At 42.1% G+C, this 15,815-nt stretch overlaps 1 protein-coding gene across 1 annotated transcript in view; it reads left to right on the top strand.

Annotated features, from left to right (window-relative positions):
• Nucleotides 1–6,692: 6,692 nt before the first annotated feature.
• Nucleotides 6,693–15,815, top strand: part of LOC106573467 (semaphorin-4B) — a 105,913-nt gene continuing 96,790 nt past the window's right edge. Inside the window, exon 1 of the mRNA XM_014148544.3 lies at nucleotides 6,693–6,916. The gene's annotated coding sequence lies outside the window, so the exon portion shown is untranslated. The remainder of the gene's footprint in view (nucleotides 6,917–15,815) is intronic.

The following is a 15,815-nucleotide window of genomic DNA, read 5'->3' as shown; positions in this document are numbered from 1 at the left end:
GCAATATTTCAAATACAATCTCGGGAAAACAGTTTGGAAACCAAATGGCTTCTGCTGAAAAGAGAAGACTCTAATCTACATGATGTAGGCTAACAACATATTTGATCAACTTCCAAATATTGTTTTATCAAGTAAAACAAGAGCGAGATATAGGCTTTTGGCAAGAACGCATCGGCCATCACAAAAATGTCCCCCATGTGTAAGTGCCTCTGCTCTATTGCTATATGCCACTACGCAAATGCGATGATATGCATGCAATGCCTTATAATAAATGTGTTTTTTTTATCATGCGTTCCGGTACCTCAGAGCTCCCCAGGGCACCCCCCTCTCGCGCTCCAATTTTGTTTTGGCACCTCCAGCTACTGTAAATTATGCCTGCTCAGTGTGTTGGCTTCTCAGTACCCATTATTCTAAAGCACAATCTAATTACTATTTTACAAGCTGAACACCAGCAGAAGAATCAATATGTTGTACTTCATCCTTTACAGAGATTTCTTAATTTCATTAACCTTTTTAGGACTGTGTTTTGCTGTCTTTTTGCTCCAGACTACACATCAGAAGGATGTTGTGCTGAATAAAGGCACTTAGTCATTTATTTTCACTACTCAGAGTTAATTAGTGTTTTATTTCAGGCCCCCAGAGTACAGGCTTGTATTAGAGACTTCCAGCTGGCTTCCTGGGTTCAGCAGACCTTCTCATAAGCCTTGACTTCCCCTGAACCCCAGCAGCCCCTTGCCAGCCCCCACCAACCTCAGCAGCCCCACACAACCAACCAACAGGGAAAGATTTACACAGATTGTTTAAGTGTTTAAAATGTGAAAATCTTTCACTGGAACTAAGGGGCCTAGCCCGAACCATGAAAACCTCCCCATTATTCCTCCTGCACCAAAGTTTATATCATGACACAAGGTGAGACCCAGATGCAGGTACAGGAGGCAGATGGTTGGAGTCTTAAAATGTTTATTAATCCAAAGGGGTAGGCAAGAGAATGGTCGTGGACAGGCAAAAAGGTCAAAACCAGATCAGAGTCCAGGAGGTACAGAGTGGCAGACAGGCTCGTGGTCAAGGCAGGCAGAATGGTCAGGCAGGCGGGTACAAAGTCCAGAGAACAGGCAAGGGTCAAAACCGGGAGGACTAGAAAAAGGAGAATAGTAAAAAGGAGTATGGGAAAAACACGCACAGAGAGATAGGAAACACAGGGATAAATACACAGGGGAAAATAAGTGACAGCTGGAGGGGGTGGAGACAATCACAGGAACAGGTGAAGCAGATCAGGGCGTGACACTTTACAGTTGGCACTATGCATTTGTGCAGGTAGTGTTCTTCTGGCATCCGCAAAACCCAGATTCATCCATCGGCCAGATTGTGAAGCCTGATTCATCACTCCAGAGAACGAGTTTCCACTGCTCCAGAGTCCAATAGCGGTGAGCTTTACACCATTCCAGCCGATGCTTGGTATTGTGCATGGTGATCTTAGGCTTGTGTGCGTCTGCTCAGCCATGGAAACCCATTACATTAAGCTCCTGACGAACAGTTCTTGTGCTGACGTTGTGTCCAGTGGCAGTTTGGAACTCGGTAATGAGTGTTGCAACCGAAGACAGCCTATTTTTTACGCGCTACGTGCTTCATCACTTGCTGGTCCCGTTCTGTGAGCTTGTGTGGCCTACCACTTCGCGCCTGAGCCATTGTTGCTCCTAGACGTTTCCACTTCACAGTAACAGCACTTACAGATGTTAGGGCAGAAATTTGTCGAACTGACTTTTTGGAAAGTTGGCATCCTATGACGGTGCCACGTTGAAAGTCACTGAGCTCTTCAGTAAGGCCATTCTACTGCCATTCTTTGTCTATGGAGATTGCATTGCTGTGTGCTCGATTTTATACACCTGTCAGCAACAGGTGTGGCTGAAATAGCAGAATGCACTAATTTGAAGTGGTGTCCACATACTTTTGGTGATGTAGTGGATATTCAGCACTCCTTTCAAGCTAGAATCCTTAATGATGAAACTGGCACGTCCGTCTGGGATATTACAATAACAAAGAAGTTACCGCAAACAAACAGTTTTATTCCCTCTGACATAATTGCATGTGAAATGTACTGCATCTTTTCACCACGCTGCTAGACACACCTTAACTCTGTTTTGTCCACAAAAAAACCCAATAACAACCCACTGGGCACACACCGGTTGAATCAACATTGCGTCCAAGTCCTTTCAACGAAAGTGCTGTACGTTGAACCAATGTGGAATAGACATTGCATTTTCATCTGTGCCCAGTGGGAAAGGTGCAAGGGTCGGACAGTGATGCTGTTTCCCCGAATGTGGATTCCATCTTTAAAACAAACATTATTCAAAATAACATTTCAAAACAATATTTTTTAAGTACATAACTAGAACCAGGAGTTTTCCTTGGTCAAGTCACATGGTCAGGTAAAACTCTTGGACCTACTAATAATAATTACTGTGGTACAGTATCAGAACACTGGCCATGAGAGATCGGAGTGATGTGCTTAATAAATGAATTTCTCTCTCTATTGAAGTGAGGAGGACAGGCGATGTTGTTGCATGCCATCAGAGGGATTGAAATAGAGGAGACATGAAAGTGAGCTGCTGTTGCCTTTGATATGGAGGGCCACCTGAGGAGCACAGGAGTTTTTCTCTCCCCAAAGCCCCATCTGAATATTGAACAGGTGCTTGTTCTAGTCAAGCCAGAACATAGATTCTCAATACTGACAAAGAGAGATGCTGAAGGAGTTTGACTATCAACTCAATAAACTGTTTGTTAATCATGATTATTCAATATTGCACAGTTGTGATTATGTCACAAATGTAGATGCTCTATGGAGGATGAGAAAGAGGGAGAGAGAGAGAACGAGGAGGGATAAACGCATGTTTAGGAGAGAGAAGGATGTTGCACACAGCTGATATGGTGTGCACATGACAGACAGGGCTGGAGAAAGAAAGGGAGGTTAGACTGATGAGTAATGGGAGTGACATAGTGTATGAGACAGAGGAGCGTGCATGGACTCAGTATTCTAATGAAAGGACATGTCGTGTAGTGAGTCACACAGATTATCACAAACCTTCTTTTACAACACATCCTGGGATGGAGCAGTGGGATTGCCAATCTGCCAGAGGGCACGCATCGCGGCCCACACCCTAACCCTCCCTAGGAGATACAGAGGCATTATTGGTGGTGTAATAAGGCTTCTGGTCAGGGAATTACTGTTTTATAATGCTAGATTATATATTAATGCTGTTGGGAAGATGGAGGATTTGGCTTCAATAGCTTGTGACAGTATGCCATGCCACCATACTGATGTTATTATTGTTCATACTGTACAGCTCAATGACTCTTCTGAGTGAATTTTCAAAATAGCAATTACAGATTTCATCATCTAGAGAGGAAACCTAGTGAACTGGCCTTACATTCCCTGTGACATCAGCCATCTGAGAAGTACATGACTGTTTATGCCACTCTAACGCAACTTGCTACTGGCTACAGTCTCTCAGGTTAAGATGATTCTTTCACCCCCAGCGTTGTGACACAGTGCCACTCCTGCCTGTACTTTTCCAGAGAAAAAAAATATCTCTGGTCACATTAATATAAATGAACTGTGAGAACAATTACTTAATTACTTAAGTTGTAACTTGTAGACTTGTTAAAATCGTATTCTAAAATCTGTTGCGTTTTTAACATATACTAATTTGGTCTAAAGTATTCAACGCTTTGTGTGAATAGAGGCAAGCCGTCACTCTGTTTAAAGTGCCTGTGGCTGTGACAAGCAGAGACGTGATGTAAAAGACAGCTTTGCCATATCGTTTTTACAATAGATAACCTGAGAACAGAGAGAGAGAGTGTGGGAGTAGACAGTTGACCTTGGGTTCATAGTCTCTGTATCATGACTACCTTAGTTCTGACATATCTATCATTCAATACTGTTATGCATCTCTGTATGTTTTTTTTCTTCTGAATTGATACTGGAAAGGTCAAGTGGTGTCATGTTATTGATGTTGCAGTACCTGTCTTTGTCTATAGAGGTCCGAATCACTGAGTCAGAGTGGCTATCCTCTGGATGCACATTCACATTAATAAAGTGGCCTTCCACAACATTCCCTGCTGTTAATTGTTGAAAGTTTCATAATTATTACCACTTGCTCATATGCAGTGCACACTCAACTAAGACCTTCTAAATTCAACACCATGATGATGGTGATGTGTGTGTCCGCTCAAAGTAAGGTGAGAGGGAGAGAAAGAGGTTTCTACACAGCTGTCTGTAACAAGGTCACTCAACATCAATCACCAATGTTTCTCCAGATACAAATATCTGTGTTTTTTCACATTGGAGGAGCAAAGAGTATAGATGTTGACATTGTGTGGTTGGAGGTGAAACCCAAACCTTATCCTGAAGATGATAAGGTCTTGAATATAATAAAATAATCCCTGAACACAGAGGTGATAACATTGAGGAGCTAGCCTATCTCTCTTGTCTCATTGGTCCTGTCAGCCCCACTAGTTCAATAGGGACCTTGTCCGGTGTTTTCCCATTCGGCTAATATGTGTAATACAGACTCTTATCACTGTGCTGTAATTTGTTCACTATTTGTAATTCATTTGTATAAAGTGACTTGTCAACACTTCCTCTGGGTGTGCGATGCACAGAAGGCTTAAACTAATATTTTATGAATATGTTTAATGCCTTCTATTTCATAGGTACCGTTATGTGAAATTCGTCATTTGATTAGCCTATCTGCATTCCCTCCATACAGTAGCGTATGTAGACTGGAGTCTATTGTCTTCCCTGTGGCTCAGTTGGTAGAGCATGGTGTTTGCAACGCCAGCATGGTGTGTGCAACGCCAGGGTTGTGGGTTCGATTCCCACGGGGGGCCAGTACAAAAAAAAAAAAAAAAAAAAAATGTATTAAGTGTATGCATTCACTACTGTAAGTCGCTCTGGATAAGAGCGTCTGCTAAATGACTAAAATGTAAAAAATGTAAATTTAAGTCCAGAGAGACCTGTTCAAATGCATTAATAGGACTACAGAAAGATCCCTAATGATCACCTCTGTCTCCTTTTGTTTGATCAACATATTCCCAGCCTCAGTGAGGGGTTCCTTCTGCACTGAGTACAGTTTACTTTAGGGACATCTGGTATAGGCAATGACAGTTGTTCTAACTTAACTGACTGTCCTACACACATTCTATAGAGGTACACTGTCTGTCTGGCTTCAGTATGTGCTGCAGAACAGACGGTCTCCTTAAAGTACAGGACTGACTGACCGTGTCCAGTGATTGTAAATAAGACGTCTGTAAAGTAGGCTAGCCTTGGCATAGTAGTCCTAGTAGTCCTCATGTGACCAATGGAATCTCAGCCTCATACCTTCTCACAGAGATGCCCAGGGCTGGAATTTCCATTCCTGACACCTCTAGGCTAAACCTGGCATTCCGTCTGCCTCCTTAGCACTCTGGCATAAAGTATAAGTTGTATTTGTTAACAGGCTTAATTAGCACCCACCAGTTTAGAAATAGGCGTCCCCCTCTCAACAGCCTGCTCCCTTACACCTCTCTATGTTCTTATGGATGGCTTTTTCAAAAGTTATTTTTACACATCAGAGACTGCAACTTTTTTTTGTGTGAAATTGGACTGAATCCATTCCTTAAAGTGTTTGCATGTAATGCACCTGTTTTCTACCAAACACTCATGGTTGTTTTGTTTGATAAAGGAAAAAAAGCATGTGATGGCTGAGTGATATGATTTGTACATTTTCAATTCCATTTCAGTATTCTCCAAGGCACTCATGCAAAAATAACAGCATTTACTAATGCTTTTGAAATGAGAGCCAACTCCAAACTGTGTCTATTTCGCATGGGAGTATGCGGTTTCACCAGAAGACAGTGGCCCCTTTTCAGCGTATGAAATGGTCTCTTAGTTCTGAACGCAATTCTCACCTAGACTTGTTAGCTGTGTATGTCCAGCCCTGAAAGCTTGTCCTTGCAGTGGGTTGGGTATTATTTTAGTAGCGCTTCATGACACCATCATGTCAGGGATAGCCTCATACTCTGCCTCTGCTTCCTCTGTTTAATATAAAATACACTCGTGGTTCCTCTTAACCAGTTCACTTTTTCCAATTAATACTCTGAATTGTGTTACTCCAAAGAAAATTGGACAGAGAAGTTAGTTTCCCCGCTGAATGTTCTAGATATGATGAACATCTTTTTTTAATGGATGTAACCCTATCCCATCTAATATCATTCACTGACCTTTTATAATAGTATGCCTAATATTGTGTGTGAAATATTGAACTTTCAGGGGACATATCACTATATAGCCTAGTCAAATTACAGTGACGTACAGTAGATATGTACATGTATGTAGCAAGTCAAATACAAAGTGACTTTTTGATTGAATTAAACAGGCATAGGTTTTTTCTTCTTCAAACCCCTTCTAAATGGTTCCATTGTTTAGAGTGGTAATTCTAGTTAAGCCTGGTTCATGCATCAGATAGAGAGAGAACCATTCTGTGGATGTATCCTGTCCACCTCACTTTCTTCCCCCACCTCTGTGGAATATGAATATAAGAGTCCCCTCCCTCCTCTCTCTCTCTCTGGCAGCAGTGTGAGAGGGGAGGGGCTATAGTGGAGAGTGGCCAGAGTTGAGGGAGGCTGTACTACAACAGTGTGTCAGACTGTTAGTGAGAGAGAGTGAGAGAGAGAGAGAGAGAGAGAGAGAGAGAGAGAGAAGGCAGACAGACACGGAGTAGGAGCCCTTAACTACTGGTACTCTAACTGCACTACGCTGGATAACATACTGGCTAATCTATTACTCAATCCCTGAAGGACTTCTATCTCTGATTCACCTTAAAGGAACCTTTGTTTAAATCTGAAGATCATTTTGGTACAGAGAAGTGCTGGAAAGAGTGTAAGTACAAGAATCGTGTAACTACAAGCCACTACTATAGAGGCAGCCCTATATTTATTAACAGCACTGAGCCTAGCTTTAGTTAATCATTGATGTGTCTCCTGTGGTTTTGGTTACCTTTTGAAATGATGTCATTCTCTCTGTGCTGTCATTCTGCTCCGTCTCGCTGCATTATGGGCTTAGGGCTACTTTATGGCTCTCTCTGTCTCTCTCTGGGTTAGTTGTTGCTGCTCTCCCTCTCTCTGTGTATACATTGCCAGAGTGGGTGTATGCTGACATGAGACAGCTTCTCCCCAGTAAGTTTTTATCACAAGGTGATAGCAGGGCAGAGGGTTTTTTAAAGGGCTGCCTTTTTTTCTACATAGTGGCAGGCTATATGTTTGGGTGTGTTTAGATCCTCCTGCAGAAAAGAGATGTTGGCATTTGACTCAGTATTTTTCTCTCTGTATTTACACAGCTATTTACCTGGGTGTGTTCACATTTAAAGGGTTGTTGGCCTGTGCGTGAGGGACCATAGTAAAGCAGTGTTTTTTTCTAGTGGAGATGATGGCTCAGTCTCTCCAGCTCTTAAAACTAGAGAACCTAGAGAACCACTGTGGCACAGAGAGTGTGTGACGGGGAATGGGGCCTCTCTCTACAGATAGGAGTCAGTGAATGTGGCAGCCAGTGCACTCAAATCCTCTCTCAGCACAGGAACTTTCCTTGAACTCTGTGGCCTGTGGTAAAGTTGGCTTTGTAAATGAGGGGAAAGAACAAACAAAAAAGCAACATTTGAGAGTGTGTCAGCGTGATTATGCCTTTTCTCCCATAGTGGTTTCAGGCTGTGCTGTGCAGCAGGACTGTTGTGGTGGTTTGAGTTGTGATGCCAGTCAGGGGTTGTGGGTCTGGCTGGGCATCTTCAGGCCAGAGGCTGCAGGTGTTACAGTGTGAAATTCAAACCTCTCACCCTCACTCTGCTGGCAGCACAGTCGTGACATAATGCCTGCCAATGTCTTAGAGGTGTGTTCATTATTACATAAATGGAAACTGAATCCAGTCTAAGCAGTAAACAAGCCAACCTTTGTTACACTTTGTGCCTTTCTTTGGAGAGTCAGGGTTTTCCAAGTACTTAGTGTACATAACTTAACCCAGGGGTTCCCAAACTTTTTGGGGCCGCGCCCCATTTTGATATATTAAAAAAATCCCCACCCCACCATGTGAAAAAAGTGATGCAATCAGCGGCCAGTGTTTACTTTTTGAATTTGGGCTAATACAGTCTATTACAAATCAGTCTGACATTACTTTTGACAGTATTTAAATCTTCAGGAAGTATGGTTTGAAATGACTGAAATGCATCAGAAAGTATTGGGAAGTTCAGAAGATCATCAGGCGATCATGTTGTATGCTCTTCTGTGTAGAAAAAAACCTCATCATTGATGATGCTCTTTTTCCCCCAGTCTGATTTAGTGCCTGGTCTTGTCCACTCTGTTCTAATGAGACCTGCACAGCTCGTGGGCTGGTAGAGGGAACGAGAAGACATATACGTGTTCCTGAGAGTCTTTCAGTGATGGGGTCATAATATTTTTTAGCTTAAACGGTCCAAAAGTTAGAGCCACATTTGTAGGGAAAAACCCCAAACCACTCTGTTTATTACAACCACATCTAGCGGCTGCTGGAGGTTACTGACGTAACCCAAGTGTGATTGCATTTCTTTTTCTTTCAGAGTTTCCCTCATGACCCCATTTTCAAATCAGGCGACCCCACATTGGGTTTGTGACCCATAGTTTGGGAAACGGTGACTTAACCTATACAATAGTTGTGTGTACAGGTAGTTCATTCTGGACATACTTTATGTTACTAGTGCACATTGGTCAGTGCCTACTTTTTTGTCAAAATATGGTGTCAACATCAACCTATTCGGGACTACATAGCCTAGATACTGTATCACTGAAGTGCAATATGAACCACTATGGAACGTGAAGTATCCCTCAGAGGCAGACTAGTTCATTATAACCTGGAAGTGTAGTCCAGTTATGTGACTAGACAGCTGGACATAGGATAGCCATCCCAACCATGGATATGCTACAGGAGACAACAAAAACAGCAAATGTAGAACTACAGCAAAGATATTCAGCTTTTTACAACAAACAGTCAGAGGGGGTTCCTCTCAGAATGAGAGGACAGAACAATGGATGTCTTCTTTAAACAAGGTGAATTATGTTACCTAGTTCATTTGGAAACGTGTCGATTTCCCCATCTGTGGCACATTTGCGAGAAGAAGAAAAGCCTGCCTCTGCTGATTACCTTGTCCCTGTGTTTTCTTTTGGTCTGATCCATAGAAACAACAGCTGGCAACAGAATTCTGGGTGCAGAATCCTTGACAATGAGCTGCCTGTATGACGCTGTCACAAAGAGGACGGTGCCTGTTATATCAATACCTCAAATACACACTCCAGCTACCCACTTCTAGTATCCCATTGGGAGATGTACATTTCATTGTGTGATATTTTATGTACTGTTAATGGATGGGTTCCCTTGGATATGAACTGTAAATTGATGTTTCTATTGTGGTATTCTCAATGCCAAAAGTACAGTGTAAATATCTATATTGTGCTTTGACTAGAGATGGAGTTTTTAAATAATTTCACTATTCAAATAATATCATGAATTTTGGTCAGATGTTGTGGTCGAATATGCGTATATTCCAATACATCTTAATTGGGGGAGAGGCTGGCACTCTATTGCTGCAGCTGTGGATGGACCAGTATGTGTGAGATAGGAGTGAGCAGATGGAGGGAGAGAGAGAGACGCTGTAGCCACTAGCCAAGGCAACTCTGCTTCAGCCAAGACTAGCTAACTTGTAGCAGACACAATGTTATTTATTGTCCCATGTAACAGTGCCCGTCTTGACTGGAGCAGCCTAGAGAAGCTAGCTAAGCTAGCTGACAATAGCTAGCTAGGCAAGTGGGGTTACATGGTGCGCTATATATATATATATATATATATATATATATATATAAAATGCACTAGGCCTTTATTACCTGTATGAGTGATGAGTGGAGAAAAAATACTTCTTCCCCCGGCCATGCCCAAACCCCATTCAGATAAAACAACATTCTACCTGTTGGTTGCTCGTTGTACCCTACTCCTTCTCATTTTGCTAAACTACATTGAAAAGTTTGTTGTTTTATTTTATTAATAATTTGAAATGTCATGGTATATCCTTTATGTAACAATGTCACATGGGTATTTTCATTTAATTTAGAAAAAGCCTTTTCAGTGTTAAAATTGGCCTATATGTATTTTTCTTTCACATAAATGTATACTCACACAAATATTCGAATACTAACGTCAGTTCGGATATTTGACTAACGTCAAAAGTGATAATATAATGCCTAAAGTAAACAACATTTCATGGCTGTTTTTAGCTACAGTGGAACTACTTTTTTGATATGCTGTTCCAGCAGCTGAGGGGCACAAAGCAAAGAAAGAAAAACAGTGCTTCTGTGCACTGAAGCTTCACAATGTGAGTGCAATGCACAACCTGTTACAGATTAGTGATCCGGCTCTGAGAAAAATAAAATAAGAAATTCATCACACTGTGGTATCTTTGCACAGTACAACCCACCCTGGCCCCGCTCTAGCACATGCTTCTAATCACATTCATCATATAATCCCAGGGGTCTTTTCTCAGCATTACTCTGATTGCTCTTCTTTATTTTCTGGGCTTAGTACCTGGGTGAGTGTTTGTTTACGTGTGTGCGTGCGCGTGTGTACACACTTGCTTGTGCGTGTGTGAAGTGGATCGCAAATTAGGTCATGCAATTCGTTCTAGTCGTAAAAATAAGGAATGTAAATCAACTTCAACCCTCACCCAACCCATCCCCCTCTCAACAGCCATGTGCTTAGTTCAATGAGGAAGCAAATGAAGTAATGTGAGTGAGCTGAACACTGTCCTGTGGAGGACCCATCTACCATTATGATGACTGATTGCCACTTAATATTTGTGAAAGCCAGCTGGGACTGAGGTGCTATGATAAATGCAACGGTCTTAATGTGAGAGAGCAGTTAGGTTTTGCTGTGGTGGATGTATAGCGTGAATGAGAGAGGTGTTGATTGCAGGGAGAGACTAGAGGGGGATGGGTCATGGAGTGGCAGCCACTTGTAACCTGAAGGTTAAACATGGGCCTTCAGGGAGTCCTATTACTGTCTACTTACTCATGGGAACTCTGCAAACAGGCATTCTGGGAACACAGCTAGCAGTCTCCTGTGTTTTCCCAGTCCAGAGCAGTCACAGTGGCATGATGTGGGAAATGGCTGTGGACATGGATCCTAGCCAGAACCCTGTGTTTGCTCGGCTGTCTCAGAGAGCCTCTGATCTGCCTTTAACCCATATGAGACATGAACAGAAACACAGCACATGTACTACAAGGTGCCTCAGGCTTTCACATCACCCGACCAGTGACTTATTTTAACTGTACACAAGCCGGCCTTTGCAACAGTTTTGGGAAGACATTTGGAATATGTTTACACGTAGTTCAGTGTTTCTCATGTGTCCATGTGAGAATTGCAAAATTGTCTTCAGGGCATGCTGTCCGTCACCCTCGGGTTCACACGTGTTGTTCTTGCATGTCCATGTTGCACACATTATACCGTTCTATTTTAAACAGTGGTGAGCTAGGGAATGTGAGTGTCTGTGAGTGTCTTTTACTAATGCTTGACCTGGAGGGGAGCTAAGTGTGTGACCTGTGTACTCCAAACAAATGAAATCATGGTCGCATAGACAGATTTGCAGATGTTATCGCAAGTGCAGCAAAATGCTTGTGTTTCTAGCTCCAACAGTTCAGTAATACCGAGCAATTTAAAAAAACAAATAAAATAAATAAACACATAATCCAGAAAAAAAATTAAATGGAGAAATTCAGAAATATCAGAACGAGCAATGTCAGAGACTGGAATAGAAATATATAAACACATAAAGTATATAAATATATACATACACCGAGTGTACCAAACATAATGAACACCTGCTCTTTCCATGACAAAGACTGACCAGGTGAATGCTATGAACCCTTATTGATGTCAGTTGTTAAATCCACTTCAGTCAGTGTAGATGAAGGGGAGGAGCCAGGTTAAGGAATGATTTTTAAGCCTTGAGACAACTGAGATTTGGATTGTGTTTGTGTGCCATTCAGAAGGTGAATGAGCAAGACAAAATATTTAAGTGCATTTGAACGGGGTATGGCAGTAGGTGCTAGTCACATCGGATTGAGTGTGTCAAGAACTGCAACACTGCTGGGTTTTTCATGATCAACAGTTTCCTGTGTGTATCAGGAATGGTCCACCACTCTAAGGACATCCAGCCAACTTAACACAACTGTGGGAAGCATTGGAGTCAACATGGTCCAGCATCCCTGTGGAAAGATTTCGACACCTAAATTCCATGCCCGGTAAATTGAGGGTGTTCTGAAGGCAAAAGGGGGTGCAACTCAATATTAAGGTGTTCATAATGTTTTGTACATTCAGTGTATAATGGTGTGAAAAGACAGAATGGACAGGATATGAATAGAAAAGGTGTGGATAGCAGTAGTTACAATTGAAATCGAAAGTTCACATACACTTAGGTTGGATTCATTAGAACTTGTTTTTCAAACACTCCACAAATTTCTTGTTAACAAACTATAGTTTTGGCAAGTCGTTTAGGACATCTACTTTGTGCATGACACAAGTCATTTTTCCAACAATTGTTTACAGACAGATTATTTACTTATAATTCACTGTATCACAATTCCAGTGGCAGCAGAGAACTGGAAGGAAAGGCGACCAAAGGAGGAATTGGCTTTGGGGGTGACCAGTGAGATATACCTGCTGGAGCAAGTGCTACGAGTGGGTGCTGCTATGGTGACCAGCGATCTGAGATAAGGCGGGGCTTTACCTAGCAGAGACTTGTAGATAACCTGTAGCCAGCGGGTTTGGCGACGAGTACGAAGCGAGGGCCAGCGAGGGCCAGCCACTGTATCACTGTATCACAATTCCAATGGGTCAGAAGTTTACATACACTAAGTTGACTGTGCCTTTAATAAACAGCTTGGAAAATTCCAGAAAATGATGTCATGGCTTTAGAAGCTTCTGATAGGCTTTGACATCATTTGAGTCAATTGGAGGTGTACCTGTGGATATATTTCAAGGCCTACCTTCAAACGCAGTGCCTCTTTGCTTGACATCATGGGAAAATCAAAAGATATCAGCCAAGACACCAAAAAAAAAATGGTAAACTTCCACAAGTCTGGTTCATCCTTGGGAGCAATTTCTAAACGCCTGAAGTACCACGTTCATCTGTACAAACAATAGTATGCAAGTATAAACACCATGGGACCACGCAGCTGTCATACCGCTCAGGAAGGAGACGCGTCCTGTCTCCTAGAGATGAACGTACTTTGGTGCGAAAAGTGAAAATCAATCCCAGAACAACAGCAACGGACCTTGTGAAGATGCTGGAGGAAACAGGTACAAAAGTATCTATATCCACAGTAAAACGAGTCCTATATCGACATAACCTGAATGGCCGCTCAGCAAGGAAGAAGCCACTGCTCCAAAACCGCCATAAAAAAGCCAGACTACGGTTTGCAAATGCACATGGGGACAAAGATCGTACTTTTTGGAGAAATGTCTTCTGGTCTGATTAAACAAAAATAGAACTGTTTGGCCATAATGACCATCATTATGTTTGGAGGAAAAACGTGCAGGCTTGCAAGCCGAAGAACACCATCCCAACCATGAAGCACGGGAGTGGCAGCATCATGTTTTGGGGGTGCTTTGCTGCAGGAGGGACTGGTGCACATCACAAAATAGATGGCATAATGAGAAAGGAAAACTATGTGGATATATTGAAGCAACATCTCAAGACATCAGTCAGGAAGTTAAGCTTGGTCGCAAATGGGTCTTCCAAATGGACAATGACCCCAAGCATACTTCCAAAGTTGTGACAAAATGGCTTAAGGACAACAAAGTCAAGGTATTACTAATTGAGTGTATGTAAACTTCTGCCCCACTGGGAATGTGATGAAAGAAATAAAAACTGAAATAAATCATTCTCTATACTATTATTCTGACATTTCACATTCTTAAAATAAAGTGGTGATCCTAACTGACCTAAGACAGGGAATATTTACTAGGATTAAATGTCAGGAATTGTGAAACTGAGTTTAAATGTATTTGGCTAAGGTGTATGTACATTTCTGACTTCAACTGTACATATGATGAGCCATGACTAGAATACAGTATATACATATAAAGTGGGTAAAACAGTATGTAAACATTATTGAAGTGACCAGTGTTCAATGACTATGTACATAGGGCAGCAGTCTCTATGGTTCAGGGCAGGGTACTGGGTGGAGGCCGGCTAGTGGTGACTGTTTAACAGTCTGATGGCCTGGAGATAGAAGCTGTTTATCAGTCTCTCGGTCCCAACGTTTTGGTGCAGCTCCCGGGTTGAACAGAGCTCGGGAAGTTCAAAAAAAGGATCCAGGTCAGGGAAGTCAAATTTTCGCTCAAAATTCTGGTGTGTGACTGGCGATCTGAGATCCAAATGTTATTTCCAGCTGTAGGTAATAATACAAAAAACCTTATGAGCAAATAATGTAAGAAATAACAAAGTAAAACTACAGCAAAGTTGTCTAGGAGCTAGAAACAGGGTGACGTGTCAGTTGCTGCCATGTTGATCTAAACGTGTCTATATGAGATGTGTCTCACTGTGATGGTGTTGGTGTGCTCCTCTTTGACACCAGTGTGGAGCTGCTGTGTGTGATGAATGGAATCAGCCTTGTACAACGGCAGCCTCCCCCTCTCCTTCCCCCTCTGCAGTGATTCGATATCTCCCAGCATTCCAGGTTGTGCCCTTTACTCCAATAATGGTGCTACTGACCCTCCCAGACTCCCAACTTCAGACCACTGATCATAGAAGGCTTTTAATTGCTTTTCTACAGCTTTTCACAGGGATTTGTTGTGATATTTGCAGGCAAAATGCTTGATTTTGCTGTGCCAATTCTGACATTTTGCATGGCAGTATGCAAGGATTTTACCAAATTTGTAGCCAAAATGTGCTGAGGTAGGGTGTTTGTTGACGTGTGGCTTGATTGAACCGTATTATGCAGTAAATGTGCAGTGAATGGTTGAAATTGGGAGCCCTCTTTTTGTACTACGGTGATGGTTCAGTTTTATGCAATAATATTGAGATGATTTTACTGTTTTATGCAGAAATAGTGTATTGATTGGTCAAATTTGCAAGCCCTCGCAGAAAATTAATCACAGAATCGCGGAGTGACTGATAAACAAGTCATAGGCCTTGTTTTTTATGTGATCATATATTCTTTATCAATTATCCAATTATGTGAAGGCTAACTGAACACTTAGCCTAGGCCTAGCTGAGAAGTCACGGTCTCATTATACTGTAGTTGGGTGATTCTGTCCTCCTCTAAACTTGGAAGTTTTGGTCACATTATCCAGTCAGGAATCCCTGCTGATAGTTAGGAGTGGGAGACATTCACAGAGGAGAACCAGGAAGAGAGATGCTGGTATTTGGCCATTTAATGTATAGCTGGAATCCACAAACAAAGGAGAGAGTGAGGGGAGTACTGTATGCTGGTTTTATCACCCTAGTTCATTGTTTCCCAACTCCAGTCCTCAAGTACCCCCAACAGCAGACATTTTTGTTGTAGCCCCCGACAAACTCACCTGATTCAACTCATTGAGGTCTTGATGATTAATTGGCAAGTTGCATAAGGTGTGCTTGTACGGGGCTTCCAATTGAACTGGAAGACTGATTGTAGACAGCGGCAGTCTAAAAGCTTCTTATTAGGGATGTAACGATTCACCCAGTTCAGATGTTAACTTTCTAAGGACGGTGTTTGTGCAAAATGTT

Source organism: Salmo salar, chromosome 16, assembly GCF_965601325.2.
Source record: "Salmo salar chromosome 16, fSalSal1, whole genome shotgun sequence".
Lineage (NCBI taxonomy): Eukaryota > Metazoa > Chordata > Actinopteri > Salmoniformes > Salmonidae > Salmo > Salmo salar.
Note: the sequence above shows the minus strand (reverse complement) of the source record. Positions and strands in the feature narration are given on the sequence as shown.